Source organism: Cimex lectularius, unplaced genomic scaffold (assembly GCF_000648675.2).
Source record: "Cimex lectularius strain Harlan isolate CLEC.00 unplaced genomic scaffold, Clec_2.1 scaffold73, whole genome shotgun sequence".
NCBI classification, from domain to species: Eukaryota; Metazoa; Arthropoda; class Insecta; order Hemiptera; family Cimicidae; genus Cimex; species Cimex lectularius.
This window is the reverse complement of record NW_019392632.1, coordinates 1,010,351-1,028,548: the sequence shown is the minus strand read 5'-3', so window position 1 is coordinate 1,028,548 and position 18,198 is coordinate 1,010,351. Positions and strand designations below refer to the sequence as shown.

The 18,198-nt window shown below is 33.0% G+C and overlaps 1 protein-coding gene across 1 annotated transcript in view; it reads right to left on the bottom strand.

Moving 5' to 3' along the window:
• Positions 1-17,727, bottom strand: part of LOC106662684 (connectin-like) — a 218,737-nt gene extending 201,010 nt beyond the window's left edge. The window contains exon 1 of the mRNA XM_014386920.2: positions 17,617-17,727. The gene's annotated coding sequence lies outside the window, so the exon portion shown is untranslated. The remainder of the gene's footprint in view (positions 1-17,616) is intronic.
• Positions 17,728-18,198: the final 471 nt, after the last annotated feature.

Below are 18,198 nucleotides of genomic sequence, written 5' to 3'. Positions count from 1 at the left end.
CTTCTCCAACCTGATATAGTTATAACATAAAATTTCAAAGACAACAAAGTTGTACGTATTATTTAAAACAAAATATAAATAACCAGTATTTATTTTTTGGCCCATTTTTGTTGATTCTTGACGGATTTGTTTAAGTTAGAAAAATGTAACATGACTATCTACGATTAGTTTGGTTTAACAACAATCCATATTTGTTTAGAGGTCATAATTGACCATTCTAATTAGAGATGGGAAGTTGGTGTCCGAGGGATCGAAATCACGATAGCTCAAGTGGTTAGAGCAGGGGCGAATTGAGCCGAAGGTCGTTGGTTCGAATCCCGCTCCTGACAAAATTTTTCATCTCAACCAAAAACTTTAGATAAAAAGAATAATTAATTGGATTAACAATAATGTTCTGGAAGCAGTGTGTTGAACTTCGACAAATAGAATGAAAGATAAAACGAAAACTTTATTTAATCAACCTACTAAACAGTAGATACCGCCATGGAAGTTCTTCCTCGAATCAAAGGTTTGGCAAAACGGACATCTGAACAAATTCTGACTGTGTTATTCACTTTGAGAAGGTTCCTAACGGACATTTAGTCTTCAGAAAAAAAAAAAAAAAAACAGATAAAACTTCTTGGCCTAAGGAAAAATATTTTGCTTGAGATTGATTAAAAATTTAACAGAAATTTATACTCGTCTTTTTTTATACATCTTACCTTATAAAGCAAAATTACACATTAAATTAAACCAAAAGTTGTTCTGGTGAGGTTTGCGAGGCATTGAATCTATAAACCTAAAAATAGCTTTAACCTCAGCACTATAAACGGACTATGTGCAATTGATTAACAATCAAAAATATAAATCCGAGAATAGATTTTTTCTCAACATAAAATTTCAAAACTCTTTTTTATCCCTCTTCGACAATAAGGCTCTAATGGGCCCGCATAGCTTTCAATGAGACATCTTTTTGAACGGCCTTTTTAAGGCCATTGTCCCGGGGACAAAAGGGATTTTTCCCAACTTGACAGCTTGAAACATATCGAATCTTCTGAATATATTTAGCATTATTCGGTATCAAAATTTTGTAGCGGTGATGACGTCAGACTCGATCCCGTCTTCCATCATGAAAGAGAAACTTTCAAAGCATTTCCAAAAGGGCGAACTAACTGAAAACTTTAAATCGTTTTATTTTTATTTCCAGCCACTCCTTTTTAATAATTATTTAAAAATGAATATTTTTATTTTTAAATTTAAACGAAACACGCGAGAAACGTGTACAAATTGTTGAAATGAAAGTAGAGATTTTAAAGGTTAAAGGAGATTTTAACAGTAGACCTCTTTTTCATAGTGCTACAGTAAAGGATGAAAATATTCCCGCTTAATATAAAAAAAAGAATAATTTTCACTTAGCAATTTTAAAATCGACATTTATGTTTAATATTTCAAAAATATAATTACTTTCCTTCTTGGAAATTTCTTTCTTATTCGCGAAATAATTCAGGATGGTTTTATTAGATTCCAACGTCTCTATTAGCTAAGTCTGGTAGTTAGCTCGATTTAATTTGTTCACGCAGTCCGATTTTGAAATTTTAAGACCAAATTTTAAATATTTTCAGAAAGAATTAAGCATTGTGCATATTTTACAATGAAGAAAAGTACAAGCATGCAAGATTAGCTATGGAGGTCATGCAGACCAATAGTGAAAGGCAACGGGCACAGATCACCTCAGGACTCTAGAAATTTTTATTAAATAGTATGTGTTTATGTGTTGTGTGTTATGAGTTATTGTGAATGTAAATTATTATCGTGAATGAGGAAATTATCCTCACCCCGAGGAATATCGAGTATTCTTAGGTGAGAGTGAGAAGAAGAAGAAGAAAAATAACTTTATTCTGGGACTGGTGTCCCATAAGAATAACTTACATGAAATAAATAAAGGAAGTTCCTCCTATGAAGTTAAAAGTAAAAAAAATAGAAATCTTGGCACAATGTATACCAGTAAGGCAGGCCAGAAGTGAAAATTACGAGAATATTAAACAAAAATAACAAATGTTAACGTGAGGTCTCTGCTTGGAGGGAGAGGAGGTGATAATACAGGTGCGATTTAAAGGAGGAAAAGGAGGCAGCGTGACGAATAGAAAGGGGAAGGGAGTTCCAGTGTTTAGGGGCTCGGATCAGAAAGGTTCTTTCGAAGGTATGGGTTGTATGTTGCGGAAGGATAAGGTCGACTGGGGATGAGCGGGTCTTACGAGTGAGATGTGAGGAGTTGAATTGGAGGGATTGGATGATGTAAAGAGGACGACGAGTGGGAATGGACTGGAAAAGCAACCTAGGAAATACTGTGCACGGAAGGAGGGGAATAGCCAGGAAAGTTGGGAAAACAACCCCGACACCTGGGATCCCCGTCGGGTGCCGTAAACAAATCTTGCGCAACAATTCATAATACTCTTCAATCCCGCGTTCTCCCCGTCCGAGAGGCTACCGTATGCCAAACAGCTATAATCGAAGAAGGGAAATATAAGGGAAGATACAAGGAGTTTGCGGGTGGAGAAAGGTAAGAGAAGCCAGGACCGATGAAACAGGCTGCGGGAGGCAATGGAATGGCGGGAAATTTGGGAAATGTGTGGATGCCAGGAAAGGTTTTGGTCAAAGACTACTCCTAGGTTTTTAACCGAAGAGCAGAAGGGGATGGGATGGTTATTTAGCATGAGAGGTGGGATGCTAGGGAGGGAATTGAGGAGTTGCCTGGACCCGATAATTATGGCGGTGGATTTGAACTGATTGAGAACTACGGAATTTTTATGGGCCCATTCGTTGATGGAGTTTAGGTTTTTTTGGATCTTGAGAATGGTGGAAGGATATGTATATTTGGTCATCGGCATATAGGTGATAGTTACAGTACTGGATGGAGTCGGGCAGGTCATTGAGAAAAATGGAAAAAAGGATAGGAGAGATGCTAGAGCCTTGGGGCACCCAAGATTTTAGAGGGAGGAAGGAGGAAGTAAGGCCATTGGAAAGGGAGACAGCTTGGTGGCGATTGGTACCAACGATGGTGCTGGCGAAGAAGGAAAAAGATTCGAGTTTAGAGAGGAGAGAAGAGTGAGGGTCAGAATCGAAGACTTTGGAACAATCAAGAAGGACAAGTATAGTAACTTTCCGTTGGTCCATTGCTACGTGGAGGTCACTGGTGATTTTTATTAGTGCTGATTGGGTGGAATAACCTTGGCGGAAGCGGAGGGGGTTGAGAAGATGGGACAGTTCAAGGTGCCTAGAGACTTGTGCTTGGACTAATCTTTCTAGTGGCTTGGACAGGTTTGAGAGGATGGATATGAGACGGTAGTCAAGTATTGATGGATTGGGTGTTTTTATTGACAGGGTGGACAAGGTCGTTTTGCCAGGCTGTCGGAAAAACAGAGTTTTGGAGTGAGTAGTTATAGATGTGAAGTAGAACAGCTAGTAATATTGGGAGGCAGAGTTTAAGCAAATGGATAGGGATGCCATCAACTCCAATGGCATTGGAGTGGGATTTGGTTATGGCCTCGAGGAGTTCGGCAGGGGTTAAATAGGAGAAAGAAGTTAGACGAACTGAATGAGGGCGCAGGGAGAGCGGGCAGGGCGCCAGGCATTGATGAAGAAGAGTTGGGCGAGACAAAGTGGGTGTTTAATTCTTCAGGGGAGACAGGATAGGAAGATGGTGAGTTGGGTGGGCGACATATGCCAATGTTACGAAGGAGTATCCATTTTGCTCTAGGATCAGGAGTGGTGGAGAGTGCCTCTTGGCAATGAAGGGCTTTGGCCCGACGGCTATAGGATTGGGTTTTATTGCGAAGGGCTCGGAATGAAGAGTGGTCTTCAGTAAGTTTGGTTCGACGAAAGCGCCCTCTTGCCGCTTCCCGACTTTTAATTAGGGCTCTAATTTCGTCGTTTAACCAGGGAGCAGGAGGACGACGGATAGTGTGGGTTTTTAGGGGGGCATGTTTGTTAAGGATATTGAGGAGATTGGAGGTCAGGAAGCCGACCATAGAATCGATGAATGAGCCAAGGTAAACGTTGGCCCAGTCGACCGACTCCAGATCTGGCCTCAAAACCTCGAATGAAAGGGTATTAAGTTGACGGAACCTTATGGTTTTGGGTGCGGGACGTGGGGCAATAATATTATATGTGATTTGGATCAAGTCGTGGGAGAAGAGAAAGGAAATAGGGTGTTGGGAGGAGGATAGAATTTTATCGGCGGAATCCACAACCATAAGATCGAGCCAGGTGGATACAGAAGCAGTGTGATGTGTGGGATTATATGGAATAGAGTGTGTTGTATAAGGAGTGAAAATAATTTATCAGCGTGAATGGACGGTTTAAACCCGCCTTGAGGCATATCGAATACTCTGGAGGAGTGAATGTGACCAGACATATCCTGTTATGGGAGGAGAAAGGTTATTACGGTCATCGGAATCATCAGAATCTGCGGATTGGCTTCCAGATTTTCACAGGAAAATTGCTGGGCGTTTTCTACGCCCTGTCCAGGCTGTTTCAGCCAGGGAGCAGGGCTTCCTAGCCGGAAAGGTGGGAAGCGTGAAAATGTTTATGTTATGTGATTGTGCTTTGTTGTTCTTTTAATAGTAATTTGACAACATGAGGTATCTTCGAGAGTTTTGCAAGTTAAGAAAACAAAAGACAAAAGACATTGAGAAATATGCGGTTTAAAGTGCAAAGGGCAGCCGATGACCCCTTGATGTTTGTGGGCCCATAAATAATACATACCACATTTCAGAAAGTAAACCATAAAATAAACATAGTAAAAAATTTATGATTTGTTGATGTCGTGTCCGCCCATTCTCCCTAGTTTTGACTTAATGGTTTGTGCGTATCCACGTGTATGTCCCAATTATAGGTTATAATGGTTGGAGGTGTAGCAACTAAAACGAGTTAGCACCATTTCTTGATTACGACGTATGCTTAATTTTTCAGAACCAAAAATATTTAATGATCAATAATGACAGAAGAGTTTCACTGAATGGTTGTTCATTCTCTGCTTTGACCATATTCTTTAGAGGTAATTAATGAGGCAGTGGCTGGATTTATTTTCTTCCTGGCATTACGACCCTTTCCGGGTGCCGGCATAGAGGCATATTTCTCAAATCTTGCCAGCTTAGAGTATGAAAGAACTTCATTTTCTTCCTTTTATTTTGAGAGTTTTATATATCTATTAGCTTGTCTCATATTCGGTGATTTTGTCCAGTGTTTAGGTTTTTCTTTCTCAATTCATTTTTCCCGCTCCAGTTTAAGCACACACCGGTGCACCTAGATGTTGGTTTTGGTGCTATGGTAAGAAGGCTGCCTTTTATTGGCTAGTGGTCAACCTGTTATTTCCTTCCATACCTTGTTATGGTTTCTGGGGCCATTCGGCCATTTAGGCATTTCCAGACTAGTTAATAGTTCTATGTGTGTTGTTCACAACCTGTAAGTTGGCTACACACTCTGAATATGTGATAACTCGATCGCTATAAGTCCAGCACTTGACTTTCTTCTCACTAAAAATTTATTCTACTTCAAAATTTATTCTGAATAAGTTGTTTTTAAATAACAACACACTCCAAGGTTTAAAATAATCGAAAGTAAATCACTTTCTTTTTGTTCGTAAATGTAAAATTACACTTTCATATAAATTGAACTTCTTTCTTTAAGGTTTATGTGTATAGCATATAGTAAGTGTTTTAAAAGCTTTATGCGGGCCATACTAAGCTCTTTGGCTCCCAGTGAAAAATCTGTTCTGAAGTTGGCAAAACACCTCTGGCACACCCACATTCGATTCTAGGTTAAAGCTCTGTCGGACGATGCCCGTCTTCCCTAACAACCTGTGCATTGAGGGGAACGATTTTTTAAAATTTCCCAAAAACATTAGTACCTTTCAGAATTGACTGAAATTTCCCAACGAAAAAGCAGATTCGAGGTAAAAAGAATAAATAAATTTAGAAAAATCACTTAAAAGTACTTTCCTAATCAAAATGTTATTAAAATAATTTGGTGAAAATGAAAGAAATTCTTTAACAGTTACTTCCTCTCAGGTCGATTTAGCAATTAAGTTAAACTTGTATACAAAAGATTTCGAGAGAACATTCACATTTTTCTAACTATTTTAGCAACAATTGCAATAATTTATTTTGCCTATAGTGAGAAAACATCAATAATTCTTCAAGTCATAACGTTAATCTATTTTTTCATGTCTTGGAATGATATATTCGTAAAATTAATAAATATGAAAGATTATATTTAAAAGCATAAAGGTCATTTCAAAAGAGTGTTAGATTTACAAAATACTGATAATAGATATTTTTTCTTTATGAAAAAACCCTCAATCTGTTACAGCAAATGTGTTTAATAGTTTCACCGCCTGAGACAGCAACTCATAAATTTATTGATAAATTACCCAACCTTTTAATTGACTAAATTAAAAACAAAAACTGTACTAATTCCATTTCTTTTAATTAAAAGATTAGTCTTGTTATGATCAACTTAATAAAATAATTTTCAAAACAAATACAGTTCTATGCGCATAAATTAGAAGATTATGATAAAAATCAATAATTGATACAATATCAACAGTGAGAGATTTAGCATCCGCTTGTTTTACGAAAATGAGCCACAATTTCTGCCATTGTGGTGCTTTCCGTTTTGTAAAGGAATCAGACGAGGAAACCTCGCGAAAATGATGACGGCTTTAATCCGACTGACGTTTCTTGAGCTTTTCAAACCGCAAGAATGTACGGATCAGATTTGGTGAATATTGACAAATTACTATACAAATTTTGTCCATCCGAGGAAAAAGTAAAAAAAACAAAAAACTTCGGATTAGCTTCACCCTAATTGATGAATCGCCTTAGACAAACAAGTTTGTTCTTTCTGTGACATCTTGTGGATATCTATTGGCGATCGAAAAATTCCCTGCAAAAGAAACAGTAAACATTTTGAAAAATTCAGAAAAAAAATGACACAAGTAAAAATCTGGCAAAATTTGGCTCTTTATAATTACCTCTGTATTTTCTGTGTTCATGTGAATATTTAACCCGTAACTCGGCATTGTACACCCTGATGATTAAGCATTCCTAAAGAAACGTTAAATGCCTAACGTGTCAATTGATTTCTGTATTGATTGTTGCTTTAATCTAGGTTTAACATTATTAATAATAATCTTTATGTAAGGTATTACATCTCAACCTACATTTCGAATTTTCCATCCTTTTTGCTATTTTTCAATTTCAACCAATACCTTATATAAAGATAAGTTAATTAAAAGAAGTTGTTTGGTCAATCGGACCACGAAATATAATGGATTTAATACGTAAACGAAGTGTATCTTCACTAAGAGCTCTCCGTGGCCATTTCATTTGTCGGCGAGAATCGAATCCTGATTACACATTTGAAAAATGCCAAAAAAAGGAGGTAAAATAAGAAAGTTAGGCTGAGATAGGGAGTTGGTGTCCGAGTGGATCGAAGTTACGATAGCATAAGTAGTTAGAGCAGCGGTGTATTGAGCCGAATGTCGTGGGTTCGAATCTCGCTCGTAACACTAGCTTTTTCATTTCAACCAATACCTTACACAAAGATTAATTAATTGAAAGAAGTTGTTTGGTAAATCGGATCACGAAATATAATGGATTATTAATATATTTTTGAATGGTAGTAGCTTTGACGCAGGACAAATTTTCCCAAACGTAAGTATACCTCGTACTCCCAAAAAATTGTGACTCTGAGGATTCCTCTGAATCAGTGGAGTCGGAGTAGCCACTTTTTCTTTGTTTCGGGAAAATGTTTGAGAAAAAAATTGAAAAGTTTTTAGACACAACCGCTCTAGGCATTTTTCCTGTGGACGTTAATGAGCCAAAACACTTGATCTCCAAGATCCCCCTCCTCGCGATAAGTGGACCTAGTGGTGACAGAACATTTCAACAAGTGCTATTGCAAGCTAATGATTCTCCTTAAAACCAAACAAAAAAAGGTCTTATAAAATATTTAAAATTTTAATGAATTTACACTAAATACTCACACCAATTTCCAATACGTAAATAAAGTAAGCTTCCGGTTTCTTTATCAGTTGGAGACCCAATACTCTATAAAACCATCAAATCCACAAAATAAGTGCTATGAAAGAATTCATTCTATCGTAATAAGCTCAGATTAACTTAACAGTTTAGCAAAAGACCATTCCAAACAGGCAGATGTCCTGCTTGAAATTTTGAAGAAGTTCACTCTATGAATAAAAACCACTGTGTATTTTATTTTACAAAAAAAGTCCCATAAAGAAATAATAAATTTCAAAAACAATTAAAAATCTAAAAATTAAAAACAAACCCCCGGAGATAATAACATTGCTCACATTATTGCTCAAATCCTCTCAAGGAAAGCTTTAATTTATTTCACTATTTTATTGAATCATACGTTTATCTTGCCTATTTTAAAAGAAGCTAAAGTTGTTTCAGTTCCCAAATACAATAAAGTATTGTAACTACCGCCCTATCTCGCACCTTAGTAGCCTCTCCAAAGTTGCAGAGAAAGCAATTTTGACTAGAATAAGAAAGTTTTTAAATGTAAATAACATAATAATGGCACGAATGTTTTAAGCCCAAGATTTCACCATCTTACTTCTTATCATAGTTGCAGACATGATTGGTCATAATTTTAATATGAAAAAGCATGTGGGGATGGTGCTTATTAATGTATAAAGGGCATTCGATTATATTTGGCAAAGTGAATAATCTTGTAATTCTTCAACAAATTTCCTAAATATTTATTATATCAATATTGTCTGTCTAACAGGAAAACATTTTTCAAAATAAATACGTTTATATCCTGACTGTGGAATGTAAATGTCCCCAAGGGTCAATGTTGTGTCCTATCTTGTTTAACAACTTTATAAATTACCTGTATAAACTAGAGTCAAACTGGGATTTGGCTTTATTTTCCGATTAAACGTCCTTTAATAAAGAGTATTAACTTCTCAGAAAACAGCTAACCAGTAAATTTGAAAAATGTTACAAATACCTCAACTTACTAGGACCACCTTTTTTTATCGTGTAAATGCATCTGTTTGTTCCTTGAACCGTTTAAACGTAAAATGAATGTAATTACAACAATAGTTTAAGTAACATAACATATTATATTTGCATTTCTGCAAATGAATTTATTTATGAATTTATATATACATACATACATACATATATATACATATATATTTTTTTTAAATTCTGAATTTCTCTTGAACCAATGACCCTATCGGAGAAACAAAAAATACCTGTTTAATATTTTTTAGTCTAGTTTCAAATGTTTACCTTTTTTTGAAGACAAATTATACAGGGTACCCCGGGCCCAGTTCAACATCAAAAACTTTTATTTTTCTAATGCATCGGTATTGATTTTACAAAATAAATGAATAAAAATAAACATATAGAATCAACTCCTATGTAGGAATATTTAATTTAAATCAATATTTAAAACGAATGAAGGCGATACCTCTTTTTAACTGATTGAAAAATAAAAATTACAAGGTGCATTAACAATTCAAAACTGTTGAAAAAGCTTTGTTTTAAAATATCTATTTTTAAAGGCTTAACAACGAACTGTTGTTTAAATAATAACTAATAGCACATGAATTATGTACGGACATGTAACGCATTAGGACATGCTGCCTGTATACGTTTAATGCGTACGCAGGGAGTATGTAGATTTTAATAGACGATATAGTCCACGAGAAAACCCCCTCTGGAGTATTAATTTACTAAAAGTGAAAATGTGGAAACATCTGATAAAATAGAAAATGAAAATTATAAAAGGGGTTAGGTTTTTCATTCAACTAATTGGATTTTATTTATCTGTTGATATTTATAGACAAAAAACAGTTACAGTAGAAATCGTTTAGAACTTCGATTGTAAAAATACATCGTTTAAAAGAACGTGATTGCTAATTCTCTACCCATTTTCATATAAATGTCTAAATAGTTCGTTGTAGTAATGTTGTAACACTGATTGTTTCCAAAAAAGTAATTTAAACAAGGATTGTGGGCTCAGGACTGTTCGAACTGTGTGTTACAACCTAAGGACCAAGGAGTGATAAAATCATTGAAAATCAATTTCATAAACATTTAGTTTTAAAATGTAAATGACGACAATGAAAAAGAGGGATGTGAAGAAAAGGCTTGGCTTATGTTATGCCTTCAATGCTCGATTCAGGATTGTCAAATCCTTCCACTCAAATTCATGACGTTAGTGAAAAATCGCTACAAGACTGTGCTCGAGCTTTGCCAACTGGGCAGGATGTTCTGCGATTCGAAAACATAGACTTGAATCATACAACTCATGGGAATGTAACGGATGAAGGAATTGTTGAAATGTTTCCGGCAGAGAAAATAACGTTGACGAGAATGCCAGTGAAAATCATTCTAACAAATTTTCTTTCCCAAGTATAAAAGAAGTAGTTACAGCGCTGAAATTATTAATAAATCTTTGGGTTGCAATAATGATTTTGCGAAGGAGTCGATTAGAAAATGTCAATCAACTTGGCATGAAATTGAAAAATTCTTTTATTTACAAAAAGTTAAACAAAGGAATTCCTATTTTTTTACACAATAATGTGACATGTATTGTTATTTTTTCGGAAGTTTGTAAACATATATATATATNTATAAATTTATTGATCAGTTTTTGGTTTGTTTGTGTTTATTCTTAAACCTTATACATTACTTTCATTTCTATGTTAATAAGAGTTATGTACATTATAAAAAGCAAGTTTTAAGTCCCTTGGTTCTATAAGTTAAATTTCTACTGCGATGAACAGACTAAGGGTCACTTATTGGGGCCGTCTTCACGCGCGTTTGTACTAAACAAACGCGTTTCGGATTGCGCCATCTTCAGAGAGGAATTCCTTAAGTTCAATAAGCACTCTGAGTTCACCGGACACATAGACAACTCCTAGCATCAACTCTAATTTCTACTGCATATTGTTATTTATTGTCTTTTTTGAAGTGCAAAATAAAAATAATGAAAATCGAATGAATAAAAAAATCAAATGTGTGTTTCTTGACTGATCTGTTGTTTCATAGTTTGTTGGAATAGTGAGGATCGGTCAAGAATGAGGTAATTTAGAAAAACACGTTTTTCATTTCTTTCGCCGGCGTTTCGACCTTTATTCTGGTCGTCTTCAGTGCCTGGATCAATTACAATGTAAATGTTGATTAGAAAAATAGAATTTAAGTTATAAATATAAATTTTGAACCAAATATTTTACTCACATAAAGTACGATGCTATTTTTTTGTGGTGTGTCATATTGGTTTTGTGTGAAATTCACGTTTCACGTTCATCAACCAATATGACACCACACGAATAGGACCGTACTTTATGTATGAAATACTCGGTTCAAAATTTATATTTACATCTTAAATTGTATTTTCTCCAACCAACATATGTTTTGTAATTTACCCAGGCCCTGAAGATGACCCGAATAAAGGTTGAAACGCCGGCAAAAGAAATTAAAAAGGTGATTTTCTAAACCACCTCATTCTTGACCGCTCCTCATGACTTTAACAAATTAACACAATCAAAGATACACGATCAGATCCTGAAAGATCAGAAAACTGGCTTAAAAGTCAAATCAAACTTCAAAATCGCAGTTTGGTTTATATTGATATCGAATGTTGAAAAAGTTTAACTACAATATGTTCGGTTTGCAAGTACTGTATTAATAATTAAATTTTAAATCTGCATTATAATAACAATTTTTAAGCATTATTTATACCATTCAATTAAGTAAGGTTTATTAAGGATAAAAAAGTCAGTGTCACGGGCGGTATTCGAACCCATTTCATTTGTTGTCGAGAATCCAATCCGATTACACGACATTTGAAAAATAGCAAAAAGGAGGGAAAATTCAAAAGGTGGGGTTGAGATGGGAAGTTAGTGCCCGAGGGGATCGAAGTCATGATAGCTCAAGTGGTAGAGTAACGGCGTATCAAGCCGAAGGTCGTGGGTTCGAATCCCGCTCGTGACACTGACTTTTTATCTCAACTTAAAACCTTAATTAATTGAATGTTATTAATTGGTCAAGCGGACCACAAAAAATAGTGAATTATTTATACCAAGTGACCGATTTCGACCGTTGATCAAACCGGACGAAGAGTGATACTGTGAAAAATGCTTATAAATATTTTTTTTATTACAACTTGTGGTATTAAAATAAAACTTATAAACTGTTTTAACTATTTTCCTTTTATAATTGTTATTCTGTATATATGATAAATTCTTCTGGGTATTAATTTGTAAACATGTATGCAAACAAAAGTGAAATTGGTGGTTTAAAAAATATGTAAAATATATTGAAGAGATATATTCAAGGTGATTCATGAATAATGCGGCAAACATCAGGAGGTGTTTCCTCACACAAAATAGAACGCAAAAGTTTCTTTTTTTTTCAAGGAAAGAACAAGAAATACGTGTAGTTTGAGACATCGGTTTAAATACAACAATCCAAAGGCTGTTCATGAAATTGGACAAACTAGGTACATTTAAATGGACTGAGGGAACGTGCTCGTATTATAGGCACCGAGAAAGAAATCGAAAAGGAAGAAAAACAAAGGATTCCGCTTTCCTTTGTCGCTAGGTTAATGAATTGAAATTTTAAAAGGATTGTGAGGGCTTGTGGATTACCAGTTGATCCAAACCCTCCGAACCTTTCCCACGATGCCTAGCCTTTTTTCACATTCTTGCTTAAATTTCTCATCCAATTTAAGCTGTAATCGCAAACATGAGTAAACATTTGATAAGCGCATTAGTAATTAAATTTTTGCAAAATTTTTAGTTTTATCTAAACACAAATTTTTGCAACTAAAATGGAATTTTAAATTTTTTAAACGATTCGACTTCTTTCTGTTATAAAGAAAATAAAAGAAGGGCCTATTAGAGTACGTTTTCTTAATAAAAATTTAATTTTTTTTTAATTGGCGAGTTTAAATTTGTTGGAGGCTTAAGAGTTCATTTAATATATATATTTCAGGCACACAAAGAAGATTTTAAAAATGTTTTTTTAAATATTTTTTTTAAACTAAACCATTTTCGTTAATTTTATGAGCATGTATTCATATAAAGTAGTGATGGTGGTTCTAAAGTGGCTTTACCATCAAGCCAATGAGTTTTATAAACCGGTTGCCACATTTTAAAAATATTCGTCTAAAATCGATTAACTCGGCTATTCCTCTGATTACATTCTGTAATCATATTAGACAAACATTTTTCATCTAGTCTTTTCAAAAGTGTAGGGACGAGATGTGTTCAAATATAATTTTGTAAAAGCCCTTATGAATAATTAATATTACTCCTGTCGATGTCGAAGGCAATGAGACAAAAATTGGACCTGTTTTGTTTACGTTTCGACCTAGTCCCAGATGTAGGAACACGATATTAAAACTCTGGTCAACTAATAATTCATACACGTTAGTCCATTAATTTCACTTCAATTGTTTGATATTTGTTGGAAAGTATTGATACGAAACACTAAGTTTAGCCATCGAAAGTACAATAAAGTTTCACAATTTTCATTCCTTACTAATTTACCAAAAAAATCGGTGTTAACTGATTAAAATTCGGCTCTTTGTTTATGATTTTGTTTATCTCAGTTTTTTTCTCACCATGATTTGGTTAATAAAAATAACCTTTTGAAATATAAATTTGAAAAAAAAAATTCATACATTGTATTTGGCATTTCGCTTTTGGTCAAATTTAAAGAAATTTTAAGTGCGTTCTAAAATTTAAAAAAAATATTTATGTAAAATTAGTTAGGAGTAGGTAGATATGTTGAGTTTTGAAAAAAAAGAAGAATTTCATGCTCACTCACTCTCCCTCTCTCTCTCACTCTCTCTCTCACTCACTCTCACTTTCTCTCTCCCCTTGATTTGGTTAATTAGACAGTGTTTCTCATACTGCAAAGGTTATTCGTAATTTTTTTTTTAATTTCCAATTGAAATAACATGACCTTGTAATTTTTTTGCAAAACTCAATTTTGAAATGTGTGGTGACTAGTGACTGTTAATCGATGATTATTCGGAAATTGTGAGATGCGGTGGTGTGATGTAGGTTTCAGAAAAATATTTTCTTTATCGTGCAACGTTTCGATCTTTATTGAGATCATCTTCAGGGCCTGGGATTTACAAACATTGTTTTAATTTAACAAATACATGTTTTTTCCATATACTACATGTATTTGTTAAATTTAAACAATGTTTGTAAATCCCAGGTCCTGAAGATGATCTCGAAACGTTGGCACGATAAAGAAAATGTTTTTCTGAAACCTACATCACACCAGATCGCATCTCACGATTTCTGAATAATCTCTCAATTTTGAGTTAATTTGCGTAATAATTTTCTGTAGTGTTTAAATTTAAAATATATATTAACAATATTAATATATATTAATAAAATATATTATTAACAATAGATGAATTTATTTATCCAATTAGTTAATAGTATATTGATATATGTATTATAATCTAGAAACCGCATAGAAATATTTTCTGTTTTCTCACTGTCTCTCTCTATCTTTTCAGCTTGTGAGATAAACTATAATAGTACGGAAAATGTAAAATCAACGTTAGTTGATTGAAATTAAAATTAACGCTATATTTTGTATCATTCTATTGTTAGTTCCGTGCCTTTACTTTGCACAAACATTTTTGGTGGTATTTGTTTATTGCTGATAGCATGGTATGGTATAACCTAAAATGCATTCATAATAAATTGAAAACAAGAATGGCATCTTCAATAATTTACAATAACTTAATAATAATAATATAATATATATATATATATATATATAATCATTGTCCAATAAATTTGTTAAAATCTATCTGTCTTTCTCGAAAATGTTAAGCCATAGTGTCAAACACATCTAACATTAATTCACAAACAGTAACGTTTGATTCTTGAATAAAATTCGAATAATATAAATAAAATAAAATTCGACAAGTTTAGTTCTGTAAATGAAGGAAAATGTCGTATAAATGGCAAATAAGATTCGACTTTTAATTTAATTTTCTCTGAAAAAACGAACTTGTCCCGATAAATTCTTTTTCTTCGTTACCTATGATTTTTCACCAAAGTTGAGGTCTTTTTTAAAATCCACGTTAAACTGCCTAAAGAATATGTCTTCCACGGAGCCTTTTCAATTCAGTTGATACACGTTCCACTGGCACAAACATTTAATTTTAAAAATTAAACAAACATTTAGGTTTAAACATTGGAATATATTTGAAGAATTTCAAAAATTCATTACGCCTTTACCAAATATCCTACAGATTTGCAAACTTCAAAGCATTGCTTAATTTAATAAGCTTTCGAATGGTATGCGTGGTTGGATGAGTACATTCTTTCTTAAAGGAGTGTGGTAGAAAAAAATTAGTACCATTTGATTCGTATTGATAACAAAATTACATGAAAAACTGAACACTAAAGATTAAAATGAAAATAAAGATTGAATGAAAACAACTGAAGGGTTTGGGAAAATGAGTTAATTTTTTTGCCAAAATCTGCGAGAATTGTTAACTCTATTCCTAAGTAGTTTTATTGTTGTTATAGACTTGTTTGTCATTCGTTAAGAACTATAGGAAAACAAGGACCATTTGAAAAATACACTTTTAAAATTCAAATATTCGAACAATATAATTTAATTTTGAATTTAGTTTAGCAATTTAATATTTTCTATTGTGTTTTTCCGAAAATATATACTGACACACATTGAATTTATTGAACTGTAAAATAAATTCAACGTTTGTCATCATATATTTTCGGAACAAAACAGAAAATTGAAAAAATACACGGTTGCAACATAAATTGAAACTAAATATTAATTATATTTTGTAACGTTCATAACATGTTTGCCATAAAGTATTTTAATTGCCATATGTAATGCCATATGGTTGCCATAATATAACTTTTTATTATTAGCTATTGGAAAATATTTGCTAGAATTTTTGTGCCGTTGTCAGCTTCACTCGAGACACACACACACGACAAAACAATTGTATATCAATAATTCATAAATATTTTTTGTAATTTATACTTCCTGTAAATAAATATTAGTTATGGTTCGATACAATATATTGTAATATGTCAATCCGAAGTTAGATGAATGAAATAAAAATATATTGTCTTGTTTTGAAACATTTTACTATTTATTCTGTATTTTTAATTCTGCAAGAAAAAGCATATATTTTTGGTGTCAGATTACCCAGTTTTAATTTTTTGGTTCTATTTACATATATTATTAAGTAACAAATCAGGGTAAAATACTTTTCCTTTGGTCACAATTCAACAAGTCTGTCATGTGTGTTGGCAGTTATTAAAAACCCAAAAACTGGAATAATACGAGGTCGAAATAAAAATTCGCAAACAATTTATTCATATATAATATCTAGGTCTGGCAGTTTGTAATTTTCATTTAGTCATAATTAAAAAACTGTGTGTGCGAATTCGTTAAAGACTATCGAAACAACACAGAAACCCTCATTTGATATAAATTTTAGTTAGATATTGGAGAATAAATTACTAGAATTAGTTGTGCTTTTTTTAGTTTCAGTCGAAACACACGGTAAAACAATTGCAAACCAGTAATTAATAAACATTGTCGATAATGGATATATTTTTATATTTTTATGCAAAAACAACAATATTTCTTTGGTTATATTTTTAAATACAAAAATGTGTATTTAAAAAAAATCAAATTAAAACACTTATTAAAATTATTATTTAATGTTATTATGTAAAATTATTTAATAAATGGAAAAATATTATAAATTGAAAAACATTGCGTAATTAATCTTTTAAAAAATTCGATATTTCTGGACTAAAAAATTGCTAGAATGCCCCAATTTAGTTATTTCTCTCGAAACACCAACGGTAAAATAATTGTGACCCAAGAATATTAAATTAAATCATTAAGTCAAAAATATATATATTTAAAAATTTCCAATTATTAATCTTTTGAAAAATACGATTTTGGGCTACTTATTGGTACCATTTATTTTACTCTTTTACAATTTTGATTTGAACAAATTTGATCTTTTCATTTGGTCACTATTCAAAAAATCTGACATGGGTATTGTTTATATTTTGTTAAAAAATATCGGGAACACATTATAACTAGAGATAATACGAGTTTGAAAAAAATTCACAAATGTAAATTTTATATATTGCACCAAACAAGTCCCTTAATATTTTCATTTTGTCTTATAAATTAAAAAAAAAATTTAAGATTGTATTAAATTTCTTATTAAAAAAACATGACTTTTGCAAGTTAAACTGTAAACTAATTTATTTATAAAACTAATTAGTAGTGTGTGGATATATTATAATTTAGAAACAGCACAGAAGAATTTTCTGTTCCTTTTCTATTTTCGAGCTTCTATTTAAAAAAAAAATATTGAGCTTTGATATAACGTAACATAGTGTACAATGTAAACTAAAAGCTATTTGATTAAAATTAAAATGTACGGTTTTGTTTTGAATAATTTTATTGATTTTGTGCTTTTAATTTCGCAAAAAACAATATTATTTTTTTGCCAGAATACAGCAATTTTGTTTTTTTCTGTTCCACTTACTTTGCTCTTAAAAAACAAAAATCCTGCCTTTTTCCTCCGGCAAGAAGATTTCGGAGCTTGCGTATTCGAAAACTGACTGAAACGGACCGATCGGGGTGCGAACAGGGCGAAGGTCTGATTGGGACTGAAGGGCGCCCCGAGCGTTGCGGTCGGCCCGCCGAGTGGGGACGGACGCCAAGGCGCGTGGCCCAAGCACAAAGTACGCCCGGTGCTTTTATCCTGCCATCTTCGGACTTCGCTAGAAGGCCGTTTAGGAAAATTGAGTAAGCACTGTTCCGAACGATAAAAAAATTCTAATTTTTTCTAAACAAAAGTATCAAGAGAGGGCCATGTTCTTCCGTGCCTTATACGCCTTAGTTGGAGAAACTTATAAAACTTGACGGGTCTTTGTAAAGTTGTTATACCTAATTAACAAACTAATTAGTCTGACCTTCTAAAATTTACCACGCCATCTACTAAAATTTTGTTTATAACATAACTTGCCGCATAAAAAATAATTCTTCAAATAAATAAGAAAGACATGAAATTTACTTTTTTTAAATTACGTAGACGAAAAATATATTAGGAAATCAAGTATACTGA